General features: G+C 35.7%; 1 protein-coding gene across 3 annotated transcripts in view; it reads left to right on the top strand.

Moving 5' to 3' along the window:
• LOC115443516 (protein GDAP2 homolog) overlaps positions 1-15,858 on the top strand; it is a 135,354-nt gene that overhangs the window by 13,974 nt on the left and 105,522 nt on the right. The gene's annotated exons all lie outside the window — the stretch shown is intronic.

Here is a 15,858-nt window from a genome sequence, read left to right as displayed (position 1 = left end):
GCGTAAACATAAGAAATCATTAAACAACGTCTCTTCCTTAAAGTGTCCACTCCCGAGAAAACTATGTAAGAAAAATCCACAAAAATTACCTGGAATTCGAACTAAGCTCCATCACCACTGCACCATCTCGAGATGAATAGGCCTTCCATCAATAAAGATGATAAAAACAAGGTCATTGGTTGAAGTGACCTCTTCACAGTCGCCGCATCTCTTGGCCCATGATTTAGATGGCGTAGGCACAAGGCACTTCATATTATACCTACTTCTATCTTGACACCCTATCATAATAAAGTTTTAAGTTAGCTCTTTATTTATATAGTTAAAGAAACATTAACAGTCTTATTTATAAAAAATTCGCAAAGCTATGCTTTGTTAAAACACAAATTTACTCGATCAGCTGGAAGTCAAAACCCGCCATTTTGCCTCTTAATAAGGTTTAAACTAGGAACCGGGAATGTTTTTGACAGCTATTTAAGCAATTATTATCCACCTCTTAATGCTAAAACAAGTGTATAAGTAAGACTGTAATACTTAAACTAATTCGCACATTAATGCAGAACAAACTTATGAATTGTTAATAGTTTTACTACTTGTTAAATATCATTTGAACACGACTTTGGTTGCGAAAAAACAGGGAGGTTGCCTACAAAAAGTTTGCTACGAGTAGATTCACCATCGCTTATACGTGATGCATAAACAAGAATAGTTAAAAACAAAAATACAGTTGAACTTTTGTATTTAGGCACGGCAACAGAGTTTGATGGGAGTCGTACATCCGGTTGGCGGTCATGGCGCGCATTACAACTAGACCATGCCTTTTATGGCCGACGTACAACTTATGGTTTATGTACTCGGTGTATTGCGCAAGATAGGCTTGTGAACCGTGAAAATTACTCTGATATTTCAAGAATTATAACGTGTTGAGGCTTAGTGGGAATAACAAATCCTGATATTTTAAGAATGGTTTATTTTGCAAATTTTGTTCCAAACGGGACGTCTTATAATGGCGGTTTATTTAGGGAAGGATTATTGTTATACGGCAGAAAGAAACAATACGGATTGACTTCGTTAAGAAACCTACATAACTGAGATTTCTGATTATTTTAAAAGTATATGAAATCTACAAACCCGCTCTGCGCCAGTGTGGTGGATAAAATGCAAATTTTTCTCACTAGTGAAGGAGGCCGGTGCCCAGCAGTGAGAAAGAATAATACAGAATTGTTATTATTTCTGGACAAGATTAATTAATGATCAAAGAAAGAACATATTTATTTGTAACAAGTAAAATTACAAAATAATAAAAAAACTCAACTAAAGTTGCTCGTGCAAAATTTACCTCAACTCAGTAAATCAACTCCACACTTATTTATCTATCTATTGATGTATTTTTCTATATGTTAATAGAAAGCACTTAGCCGATAATACACTATTATGTACTAGTTTTCTATAACCGTCGTTTTCTTTCATAACATTGACGTCAACTTTGTGACGTATTTCTGTTGAGCACAATCTGCTTAGTAGTAAGTAGGTACTTAATACTTACCGACCACACGTAATGTCGATTATGGCGATCTTTACACCAACATCACGCTAAAGCAATAAGCTTTGTAAAGTTATTGTAGCGAAATTACCATGGGATATAACAATTACGCCGTAGTCGCTTCCTTGATCCATGAGTAGATTTTTTTTATAAGTCAATGTGACTCCATTGCTCCTAATGGTAAGTGAAATGGGGTCCAATAGAATGTCGACTGACGAGAGATGATTACCCATTAACAGTCGACATGTTTATGCCGGCCTGTTGGATCCGGATATACACAGGCTAATCCCTGAACGCGACGTACGTGGGCCACTATGGCGGGTTTTGACACCTTGTGTACAGTGGCCGCTGTCCGGACGGATATAAGATATATCCTATCACCAGCAAAATACAATTTATGGTCTGTGGAATAGGAGATTCTCTGTTCGTATCGATCAGGTGGAAGAAGAAATGTAAACGACACAGGCTTGATCTCAAGACGGAAATGACGTACTCCCGTAACCGGAATATTCATTAGCTAAAAGGGTCAAGCACCTTACGGCCCCACAACTTGGCTCGCAACATTCTTGTGTACCACATTAATATTTTTCCCGCTATGGGTAACGCAAAGGTTGCTCACGGAACTTTTTTCGCAGTATAAGTTGCACCATGCCCCATACTCTAACATCGGGTTTTTTAAATTAAGTATGGGAGTATTTATAGTAACATACAAAGCAGAAGACTGTGTTTGTTTGAATTCATTAATGTCGGGAACAATTGAAACGATTTTGACATCAATTTTGCATTAATAAGAGTAAATTACTTCTAAGTTCTATAGGGCTATTTTTATCCCTGAAAAACATTTTCACATCGCCGAAACCGCTGGCAAAATAATATATGTAAAGATTGTATGTAGTATTTTTTACACTAATATTATGTACTTAAGGCGATACCTCAAGGTCCATTTTCATACATTTTGTTTCACCTTTAATCTGGGTAACTAAACAAGTATTGGCAAGTAAAGAATTTAAATTCACGTCTAGTTAGTGATTAGTTCTCGCAGTTGAAAGAAAAACGTAAAAATAATTAATAATCATGGATATTTCGGCCTTTAAAATTTAATATGACGAAATTTAAATTCTTTACTTGCCAATACTTGTTTAGTTACCCAGATTAAAGGTGAAACAAAATGTATGAAAATGGACCTTGAGGTATCGCCTTAACTTCTTCTTTCTAGCTACGATTCGTATCAGCATTCAAACAAAGTTCTTGACGTTTATTGCCTCTAATGGATACGGTCCAATCTAAACGTTCTACATTACATTATGAATTAAATAAAAACGATAACCGTAGTTTGTCGTGACCTGTTGAACCGCAGTCTATCGACCCAGTATCTTGAATCGAGTCGCTATTACAAGCTCGTTAATATTAATCTTTAAAAACGTCTGGTAGGTGTAACAAACTTGCAAAATGTAGTTCTTGTGAGCGAAAAGGTGTGTGACCGTGTTCTGAATGTGTCGAGGTTTCAATAAATTCTGAGATTGAATCTCATATGCTAAAACTGGTTTGTTGCTGCTTATTCTTAGATGCGAATAACCGTTGTCATCAAATTATGTGTCCTTGGTTTATTCCCTTTTTCGTGTTTCAGTTCTCTTCTTCTTTACTTGACAAAAAAAACAAATTACCGTTGACAATGTTAAAAAATCGTATTATAACCAACTATTATGGTAAATCCTACAAGAAAGCGAAGCTAGATGCGTGTTATTTCACCGTTATATCCGAATTTTAGTTATATAACCGATCGTGTTCCAAACCATTGTTAATTTCTTCACGTCTACTTTTTCTTTACAATGTAATTTCCCCGCACCGTGGCTAATGACTTTGTAATGGATCAACCGCTTTTGTTATTGAATAGTGAAATTACTTTAGTTATAAAAGTGAAATGGTTGGAAATATTAACCGTTTATATTATTGTATAGTCAGTTGTTGAAAATGCAATAAGTATCGTTTTGGAATCAGAAGATGTATTAGTAATTATGGAGATCGCCACAGAGCTCAACGTCTTGTTAGTATCTGCTATAGAACTAAGTTTTATAATGATCACCAATATAAACACCATTATGTGCAGAGAAGTCAATAAGCTTGCAAGAATATGCAATCTACCAGCTAACTATTAACAATAAAGCCGTTTTCAATAAACTATCTCAATCTCAATTTTCAATCTGATTCTGAGAATGGACCAATCAAAATGAGTTATTTGTAAGTATGTCAAAAAAACTTTGTTCTGATTGGTAAATTTTTGGTATAGATTAAAAAAAACAATGGAGATAGTTTATTGAAATGGCAGTAAATGAATTTAATATGGGTTTTGTTTGCTTGTTATATGGTTGTCAGTAAGCAGCATTTGCAATTTACTTTACACAAGTGTAACCTTCTTTTAAATTTATTCGGAATTTCTCTGTTTCTTGTTCCTTATGTAAAATTCCTAGCTAAACGTAGGTTCTTTCGTTGACATGTTCATTATCTCGTCTTCACCTTGGAAACGAACCGATAGTATAATTAGAAACATGCAACAGACAAGCGTCTGCTAACATTTCCTACTTTAATCGATTTTTAATATCACATGTAAATGTTTACGACATATAGTAAATATATTGCGCGCGACGTTGTTACTATGCTTGGTGTTCTGTTATCTCGCAGTCTGTGGGTAAATCTTATTGAAAGGAATTGAAATGTAATTTTCCCCTCAGAGACCATAACTGCCTTGATGGCGTAGTTGTACTGCATACGCGGTACGGCAGCGCTCTAGTTCCTAGGTTCGAATCCCGTGCCGGTCAAAGTGATATTTGGGTTTTTCCGCTCAGTATCAGCCTGGAGTCTGGAATTTGTGCCCCAAATGGCGATAGGCTCGCCCCCTATCATGTCATGGGGCGGAACACACTTAGCGAAAAGTGGGTGCCCTGGTTGTTCCTCTTCATACGATTTCGGGGATAAATGCGCGATGTCTTTTTATTTGTTTTATTTGTGATCATAAAGACTGCAAAATTTTCAAAACGTCTCGACTAGATAATAGTATAAAATCCGCGATATAATCCGTAAAATTGTTTTATTTCAATGTAATATTCGCGTAAGCATAAGGAATCATTATTTTTGAAAGGAAATTAATATATCATTATAAATATAATTCTTACCAAGAATTACGTACTTAGTTTTCAATCCAAGATATCTAGAACCAATAAAGCCTACTTCGGCAAAGCCCTTTCATGGTGTTTACTATCAGAAGACACTGGCAGCAGGCTTTTCCCTATGTTGTAACAAAACAACCTTAAATAGTTTCTTCTTATGAAACCATTTACTTAATTAATATTTATAAGTCAATATCGTAGGACGGAGCAAATATTTGCGGAAAATGTTTCGATGCGGATATTTAACTTGAGACCTCGATCTCTGCCGGCATTTTGCCCTCTACTAAGGTCTTTTATGGCTTAAAAAGTCAGTGTATTTAACTCTACTATAATTAATAGCAATTATCACAATATATAGATGTTTAAATATAATGTATAAATACAACCGGTCCCATAAATATAAAATAACCTTGATATAACAAAAATAATTATTATCTGTCGTAACAACATACAGATGTAATTATTTTATTACTTCCTACAATAATACAGTTTAATGTAGATTCTTACGTTTCTATTTAAAGTTATCTAAGGAATTTTAAAATCTTCATGCATAGAAGTTCCCAGGCACATTGTTATTAATTCGGAATGCATCATTTTGTTAATTCTGTTTAGTGCAGTTTTGTATTTAGAATTCTTGCACATATTACCGATGCAGTAAAGAATTCTATAATCTTATGTACATTGTACTTCCTAGCCGCAAGGTAAAAGTTATTTTTATTGTTTAACGTTGATATATTGTCAAAGTTTTCTTCCTTCCGTTTTAAATTCACTTTTATTATATACCTTAATATTTAATATTGCCTACCACGACTGCCGCTGTCATGCGTCCGCGGTACGAGTACGACTATCAAGCTGAGCTTCTGTGTTCGAATCCCGGGCCGAGGCAAAAATAATTTTGACTGGATTTTTCCATGTTAAAAATTACTCAGTCGCAGCTCGGAATCAGGAAATTGAAGGTGTGATACCCCCATGCTTCAGAAAGAACGTAAAGCCGTTAGTTCTATGCCTGATCTTTCCCCTATTTCCGGTCATGTCGGATTGCCGTCTCACGGGACTATGATAGTGAAGTAACAGAGAGTGTATCACGCACACTCTTGTGCTCTATAATATCTCCTGCGTACCTGGTTGATCTCCGTTGAGATTGACCGCTGTGGCCTAAATTCGGCTAGGAAGGATACATTCAATATTTTACTTTACTCCAAATACTATGCAACAAAAAAAAAATTATATTTTCTACAATCACCGAAGCCCTTTTTCATTATTAATAATAATAATATCAGCCCTGTATTATATCCTTGCCCACTGCTGAGCACGGGCCTCCTCTACTACTGAGAGGGATTAGGCCTTAGTCCACCACGCTGGCCTAGTGCGGATTGGTAGACTTCACACACCCTCGAAATTCCTATAGAGAACTTCTCAGGTATCCAGGTTTCCTCACGATGTTTTCCTTCACCGTTAAAGCAAGCGATAATTCACAAAGAATACACACATATTTTTTTAGAAAAATCAGAGGTGTGTGCCCTTGGGATTTGAACCTGCGGACATTCGTCTCGGCAGACCGTTCCACAACCAATTAGGCTATCGCCGCTTATATATTTAATTATTTACTCCGACAAAATCGTTCAGTCGAATCCAACGTCAATTAATGCCTGCGACCAATTACAACGTGAATAGAATATAATTAAGTCTGATCTGCATACTGATTACTGATGGCAGAGCCCAGGATGTGACGATCGAAGTAGGTCAACGTACTGTTGCTACGTCATTTTATATTTCTGATTTTAGAGAGGTTAATTCACGTCTTGCTTTTGATTGTTGTATTTTGCTATGATTTTCTTTCTTTCAGCAATTATTGTATTTTTTATTTGTGCTGTGAAAATGTGATTTATATTGTTTGGGACAACCTTGTGTAAATATGACTGCTTTGTCTATTTTTCCAACTGCTATTATGCATTATGATTTAAATACCCATACCTATCTCCATCAGAATAGAGGACATTAAGAATGATGACTATGAAGGGAAATTTTGTGAGAATATTTAAAAAACGAGAAAAGTGATTATTTAAATTACTAAAAACTGTTTCTTAAACATCTAAATGAATAAATATGAATATTATTTACACAAATGGTTCTTACGTTCATAACGGTTTGAAATATTTATCGCCATTTACATAATTTCGCATATTCGTGTTTATAGCGTTTTTTATTAAGCAACTCGAAGAAGCTACTGTTAGACTAATTCTGAATTGCCTTATAGCCACTGACTGCATTTGAAGGACTTTTAAATGTAGCTCATTCAACCGTTTTATGACTTCACTCTATCAAAGTATAAATTGTTATTTAATTTGATCCTTGGATTAACGAATCTCAAGCGGGTCCTACCTGATTGTAGGGGACCGCAGGTTTACATATGAATAAGGATAATCTTAATTTTGATGTCCTGCATTGAGATGTTAGATGCATGAAAAAGGGTCAGATAAATAGATTTTGCCGTAGTTAACTACCAGTTGTAACCCTTGACTTTTTAAATCGTAGTCGAATGTCTACTGTCCAGAGATGATTACCCCTCGGCAGTCGACACAATTATGCCGGCCTACAACCGGATATACACAGACTGATCCCGGAACGCGCACACTTAGGTGGGCCACTATGGCGGGTTTAAAACATTTTGTAATGTGGTCGCTAGCTGAATACAAAATACATCCTACCACTACCGCAAAGTGTAAATGTTACAAAAATATATAAAAATCATTGGTCCATCAAGTGACACAAAATTTATACATAATACATTTTATGCTTCTTATAAATACTTCCACATTTACACAAAATTCAACACTACTGTACTGAGTGTATTTCAAGTAACCTTTACATCACTTATTACCTACACACGTCACAACACATTGCACAATCTCAGGTAAATCTTTTCGTCGCATTTTAACGTTAATATTTTCCGTATCGTTACTGACTGATGTTGCTTTATGTATGTTTATTTACTTTGCTAAGATATCTTTAACTACTTTGTTTGTTTTTGGATCTGTCTTTTCGAGTTTTAAAATTAGAATGGGTTCTCGGCAATAGAAGACCAAGTTTAGATCTGTCTTTTCGAGTTTTAAAGTTAGAATTAGTTCTAGGCAGTAGAAACTAATTACTCAAGCAAGAATGTTATAATTTTATAAACCGGAATGTCTTTTCAAGCTTGAAAATTGGAATGGGTTCTAGGCAGTAGAAGGCCAAGCAAGGATGTATTAAATGATACAACTAAAATAAAACTTTCAAAATACTTTAAATCCATGAATGAAGACTTCAGAGTTCCGTTAATGGATTCCATTGGTTACGTGATGTTATGCCGAAGATTCGACATTTCGCGCAACCTCCACACTTATTTTTAGTTTCAATTCACCAATTTTAATAATGTAAATTAATGTTTAAACCTTTCATTACGTTTTACCTACTGTATTACCACATTTCATTTCTTGATTTTTTTGTCGTGAATGATGAGACGAGCTTTCTGTTCATCTGATGGTAAGCGAAACGACCGCCCATAAGCTGTAGAAACACCATCCAATACCTTAAGTTACAAAGAATTATGTTGAATCTTATGTCCAGTAGTTACACTGCCTACAATGTCCTTCAAACCAGAACACAACGATGACTACACACTGCTGCTTGGCGGTTAAAATAAACATTGCCGTGGTACCTACCCAGGCGGAAACTCACATATGAGAGACCTACCACCAGATGATGATTTTCCAAAGATTTGATTCACATATCCCAAACATTGATGTTTCTAATTGATCCCAAATGTCTCTTCTTGTAATTGTCGCGTACTCCAGTGGGGTTAATGGTTGACCCTGTGACCTGATTTATCATCGACAATTGTAACTGTGGCAGCCACTTCTTTATCTGATAAACTTGGTTTTAATTAATAATTTCTTATGTTTACGCGAATGTTAGACATTTTAATAAAACTATTTTACGATTTTATCGCGGTTTTTTAATAGTATAATTTTCTGCTGACGTTTCGACGGCTTGGAGTCTTCATGGTCACGAGGGACTGAGGTGTTGTTCATCCGAAAAAATAAAGTTACAATATCTACATTTTACAATTGTACGAAAATTTTAATTGTTTTAGCTATTGACGGTTACAGTGTGCCGAGCCATGTGTCTTTTCCCATATAATTATAGTCCGTCTTGTCAATATTAATTATAATTACAACTAACCATCAAATCGACCCGACCTCATAAATAGCGACGCCACCTTATTTACACTCGTTTTCAACAAATGATCCCAATCTCAATCTGATTTGGAGAATGAACCGATCAAAATAAGTTATAGGTAAGCTTGTCAAAAATACTTTGTTCTGATTGATCCATTTTCGCGATAGGTTGAAAAAGCGATTAGGATCGTTTATTGAAAATGGCAGTTAGTAAGAACTATATGGAGTTGCTCTGATCTTGTCATTATGTGTCACCAGATATATGTATAGTCTTCTAATGTCCAATATTGGAAAGTCTGCAATATTATTGGAACCTTTACACTGTTCTCTGTCCAGTAGCCGCAATACACAAAGCGATACTCTCATTCCCAAAATACTTTACAACTTAGTAAAACCATAAAAATGCTTTAAAGAAATAAGTCCTAACTCAGCAGATTTATGACACATTTTCAATCAATGCGTACACACCTAACCAAGTGTTAGCCCTCGAATAGTATTCCAAAGCATTGATGTTGCAATAGCGAGCCAGTGGCCCGTGAAGTGCACGCGTTTTGTACCGTTACACGGGTCGGTTGTGCCGCGGCTGGTTCGCTGGCACGTCTGGTTACATGCTTAGGGATATTCAACCTACTATTCATACATTCCTGGTCATAATATGTAAGGATGTTGGTACAATATAACACCAAATGCAGTGGATATAATTTTATATCAAATATCTCGGGATGGCTGCTGTCTTCAGTGATGTAGGCTTCTCGGTGTCAGACCATACCCCGAATATGGTCTCGTATAAGTAATAAAGGTTTCTGGAAGACGGGCGCGTGTAATACTATACAAAACTTATACAAATGTGTAAAAAAAAATACGTTTAATTATCATGTCTGAATATAGTATAACGGCTGAATAGAAAAAAGGAAATTTGCGGTGCTGACTCCCAGATAAAATTTGGACCAGAGCAAGATTATGTTTGCGTTATCAATTCTTACATTTCGTATCCTTGGAGCGATAAAATATTATGTAGATCTACATATATGTAATAAGTCCCGATTGCTTTGCTAGAGTCTACCCATAATGTGTTATCAAGGCTATTGGGCCTAAATCTAATTAGGCAAATCATGTTATATGTAAAGATCACAGGTCGACGTGGGAAGCCCAGGGTCTAAGGGTCAGCTCGGGTACACATTGTCAATGACTCGTCTGTTGATTCAAGTTCCATGTTGGCGTGTAGAACTGTTGACGTCAACCTTTGTAAGTTTGTTAGTAGGTGTTACATGTTTTCGTTCACGTTGTCATAAATTATTTTTAAGTAAATATTCAAAGTTATTTAAAATGGTCTGTAATAAAATTCTCATAAAGTGCAATTTATTTATTTTGACGAGGTAATAAAGAATCATGTTTTACCGCATTACCCTCAATATACCACTTGTAACTCTTACTAATATTAGGTATAAATTGCCTAATATTTGTATGTTTGTTAGAAGTAAACGCAGAAACAACTGTACGAATTTGTATGAAATATAGCTCACGGGTAGACCATACCATGGATTAAGACTTTGGCTACTTTTAAAAATGGAAATGTCACTTCTATTTATTTTAATTCAGATTTTAATGTTGGCGTTGACGTCGTACAAAGTTTAAGGGACTTTTGTAACGGGAAAGGCTATCTCGCCGCCGAAGCTGCAACAATACCTAGTAGATAATAATCGACAAAGATACAATAAATAAACATTTCAATGTCCACACAATAGCTTAAAAAATAAACATATTGGTAAGGATTTGAGAAGTCTCCCACCTAATCCAGACTCGCCCATAAAATATCCAGATCTAATTGCATTGCCCATTAGACAGGGGCAGACAGAGCGTCGCGACCGCCGCGGGTCGATGGCACCCGTCGGTCTATTATACCCACTTCTTTATTGTCTAGTCTTAGTACTGCGTACTATTACACTAAGGCTACCATACTGGTCCGGACATGTCCCAGTTTGTAGCATTATCCCTGTCAGTTTAAATTAAGATTACAACATTTATTGTACTGGAGTTTGGACGTAATTATCAAATTCTAATAAATATGATTTTTAACATGATACATGATACATGATACAGCATTTTTATCGAGTCTTCCATTTCGGGGCTTCCCAAATCAAACGTCATCTTGATGGCCAGTATGCTGATAAAAATATTTCAAACTTTAATAACCTGATAATTGATATGAGTTTGCAATTTTTTTTATAAATAACACGCAAAATTGATTTCACATGACTGTTTGATCAGTAGGTTTGATTAACGTTTATAACACTTCCTTATGCTAGGTGATCGGTCTCTTGTATATGATACTCATTCATGGCAGATACAACCTCAATCTCTTTGACTATTGCCATTCAGCATCGCACAAGCATTGTTTGTTGTGTGCGCGTTTGGACTATAATATATTCAATGTTATAATGGGTCGTTTTAGACTTAGCAACCAATGTCACAATGACGAGTATACCGCACTGTTATATAATGAAAGTTTGGGTGATGATCTAAGATGTTTTTATTGTAAACCGTCATTGGTGATGATGTTTTTGTTTATACCAAGGTGACGCTCACCATCACTGCCGTGACGATCTAGAAGCAGTAAGTCAAAAGCGGCCAATTTTTTCATTACTGTTTTGGAGTACGTTAAACGAACTCTGCCTATCTAGGTTTCATAAATCAACGCAAATTATAAGTTTATTTTCTTAGTTTAAGATAATCTAGTAAGCAATAACCGTGTAACAAAACAGAACCGCTTTTTCTGACTTACTGCCTTCGAATACCATGGCAGATCAGGTAAGCTGCTTGTTCATAGAATTTTATAATAAAACAACGATAGCTTCCAGAAAACAAATGATCCATAAACATGCAATGAAAATAGGATAGGCACAAATCCGGAGGGGCTTCGGGTGACCGTGTCGGAAGCCGGGCAAGTGACACCGCGCCGGCCAACCTCGCATATCTGATTAATAGGGCTCAGGACCGGCGTAATGTTACACAACTATAAAACAGCTGAATCTGAAGTGCGTAATCCTTGATGCCGTGGCTACGGTTTGGGCTTTTAGCGGCGGTTGGCCCGACGTGATCTATGATGGGATGTATCTTTGTGGTGATGCAATTAATGCGTACATACTCCGCTGAGGTCATACCATGTGGTAGTATAGTTACTAGAATAGTAGTGGTAGCCTGTGGCCATATGGGGTACAAATTCTAATTTCGACCAAATGTGTGGTGTTTCAAAATCATAAAAACATGAATTTTCGTAGCTTAGGAAAGACATTTGTATAATATAATTGTTAAACTTCGGTAAATAAGACTTAAAATTCCTTATTAAGTTGTTAGCTTTTTGGTTATTTTCTTTTTAAAAATGGTAGTCATCAAAATTGCGACTGATTGGATTAGAAAGGACCTTGGTATATGTACATATAATCTAATAACCGAAAATCCGTTTAAAAATTGCAGCCTTGTCCATCCAAACATTCGCTTAAAAGTGTTCATTAAGTTTGGATGAGAAATGAAATTGAGATTCAAAATTTGGTCTGATATTACGAGATACCGAGGGTTTATGACTACTCCATTGATTTTTAAATTTGACCACGTATAGAGTTAAATTCATGTAATCAAACTTCTGAAAATTAAAAAAGAAACTAGAAAAAGTAAAAATAAAATGTATCTGTTTGTCCTTTAAGTATTAAGAAATAATATAAGAACCTAGTAATATATTGATCCAAATATCGTCGCAACGGCGGTTCGCTAAAGAAGTATTGTCATCCTACACAGATACACAGACGTACAGATACGCACGATAAATTATAACATCCTCCATTTTCCCTTGGGGGTTTAAAACGAGAGGTTCCAAAAGTAATAAAAGCAGTGGACGAAAAATTGGCTATGCGTATTGAGGCAGTGGACTCTTTCATTTTGGGTATTTCTCTATTCAACCACGCTAAATGGGGACGGCCGCGTTCAGTTCTTACTGATCTAGAGGACGATATCAATCTGACTATTAGTCGTCAAATCGAGTCTTTGAAACTCATACCTTCACAAGACCGCAGTTCCGTCCTTGCCGCGTTCCCCGTTCCCCCTTTTCATAGCTCCGGCCCTCGTGCCAACGAATACAGTAATGGTTAGATTATTAGTTCGCTACGACTACGAGCATCCATAATCGCTGATGTCTCTTGATCCTCTCCCAGTGACCATCATGAGCCGAGGTTTACAACCCGTTAGTGGATAGCCCTCAGCATGGTTGCTTAATTTCAAGGGTTGCGAACGCCTAAAGTGCCACTCAAAACTCCGGTGTGTTTGTACAAGCCGGCCCTTGCCAGGCAAACGAACGTAGAGACATGTTAAAAAGGGTGTTTAAGGTATATACAATTGTCACTTATGTATATAACGTCTAGACTAGATAATTTATGAAAGCGAGCGATTCGCGACTTGTGAGCTGCGTGTCGCTCCCGCACTGCAATGGGACCGTTGACATTGATTGACACATACTAAACACCTGGGCCCTTATTCTGTATCATAGTGTAAACGCGGAACGCGTCACGTTTAGGACTATAGGATTTGGTATACAGAATGCCATTATAAGCACATTTCACGAAGATTACAGAATAAGGGCCCTGCTTTGTAACACTATGGTTTACTTTTATTGGTTATCTTTGATATTTTGATCCAAAGCTAATAATTTACTAACCATCTATTCGATATAAAATGTATCCTAACACCAGTAAATAAGCACCATAATACGTTACTAAGTTAAACTGCTAGTCTGTTGGTCCGCAGGCGGATTTAGCCGAAATAAAGATACCAGCACAAGTGTGAATGGACCGGTTTGGTGAGTACTATTGATAGGGTCAGCGGACAGACAAAAACATATTATACATAGGTCATATTCGTGCAGATAAAAATATATGCATAGGTCACGGCTGCGTATTATAAATCGTGTAATATACATATTGTGTATTTGTTTTATAGATGAAATAAATATTCCGACGCGGGGTCAATGTTAGCTCAAGGTTTTATTGAAGTTTTGCTAATATGGAAATTATGTATTTATATTTTTTATTTAAATCCATAAAAATATGACAAGTACAACCCGGAATGTGTCTAATTATATTATACTAGGTGTCGCTCGTGGTTTCGCCCGCGTGAACAGCCTTTCCCGCTAGAAAAATTCCAAAAACACTTAAATTCATATCACTTAAATTCTAATCAGATAAAGAAAAAATATTATTAAATATTTTCCCACAGGCGAAAATTGCCGGGATAAAAGTACCCTATATTGATCTAGGACATGATCTACCCATTTGCCAAATTTTGTCCAAATCTGTTCAGTGATTTCTAACTTCTATCAGTAACATTAAATCTTTCAAATATCCAAAGATTTACATCAACTTTCGCATTTATAATCTCAGTAAGAAGTAACATAATATTTATTAGTTACCCACATATTAATTATATTAAAACTAAATCTATTTTTAACAAGGAAATGATTTTAATATAAGATGTTAACAAGATATAAATATCTCGTTGTGTATTTAAGAATAAAAATTGGTTAAAAAATGAGCGAGTAATTCATATTTAAAATATTGTAATGTGCAGAAGTGGGCGCGATGTGGGGATATCGCTTCATCTCTTTCTTTCGCACGCGTCTCTTTCCTGTTTCTTGTTAATTATCCCTTCCACCGAAATTCAAAGACTTATAACTTGTTGATTTTTCACCGGATTTTAATAATTTCTTCTGTGTTATAATTTATATTATGTAAATATTTGATAATTGTTAAGAACAAAAATTAGTCCGGTACTCTATTATAAAGGCCAATCAAAAATGGTCCTAATTAACAGCTCGCGAAAACATAAAAACAAATTCACTAACAGGCCACTGCATATTCTGTCTTACTTATAAACTTGTTGCGTTAACAGGTGGTTAAGAATTGCTTAAATAGCTGTCAAAAACATCACCGGTTCCTAGTTTAAACCTTATTAAGAGGCAAGATGGCGGGTTTTGACTTACATCTGATCGAGTAAATTTGTGTTTTAACTAAGCATAGCTTTGCGAATTTTTATAAGTAAGACTGTCTGTTTCCACTTCCCACGCTTCGCTCTAATGTCAAATTTACGTAGCAGAATATCTCGTATTGAGAGATCGAGAATGCCCATTACCCCGATTTTGATTATGAATTTGGTTGATGACATTTAAGGCTGATTTAGTATGAATAAAAGGAATACATCAGGATGTGGTTTTAGAACGATTTTGTGTCGTTTTATCGAGCATATTGTACGTACCTTAGATTAGAAATTATTTAGGAAGGCAATCTATAATAAGAATAGATAGAAAAAAATAGTATATGTAAAAGCTACTATCTGTCTGAACTTATTCATTCATTTGCTGCTTGCCTACACTTCTATCACCCATATTGAGTAATATTACACTAAAAAAAATCTTTATTGTATATTCTAACTTGTGACTAACTTCACTGCACTAAGCTGGTTTTCGCAGTAAACCCTCGAGATAATCTATAGAAGACATGATGAACAATAACAATAATATTATAGCCAGTTATTAAGCGTCTCTAAGCCCACCTCAATATCAACACGACTCCCTCAATAATTGCATTAAAAGATGACCCTGCCGCACCCAGTTTTCGTTTTATAAAACCTATATTGATACGTAAACAGAATTAGGATCCATTTGTAGAGGTCAGATAATTTTTCCAGCATACAGCAAAACAGTAGCTGACGGCCATTTGCCTGATATAAATAATCCAGTTTATGCACGGGTCATGGATTCAAACATTTTACATACACGTTACCTTTCTAGGTGCATTAACATAAATTATAATCACAATGGCAAGTATTATTAGTATAAAATCATAAAAAATTAAAATTATTTTTGCACAAACAGAATATAATAAAAACTAGGAAG

The sequence above is a fragment of the Manduca sexta genome, chromosome 20 (assembly GCF_014839805.1).
Source record: "Manduca sexta isolate Smith_Timp_Sample1 chromosome 20, JHU_Msex_v1.0, whole genome shotgun sequence".
NCBI lineage: Eukaryota > Metazoa > Arthropoda > Insecta > Lepidoptera > Sphingidae > Manduca > Manduca sexta.
Note: the sequence above shows the minus strand (reverse complement) of the source record. Positions and strands in the feature narration are given on the sequence as shown.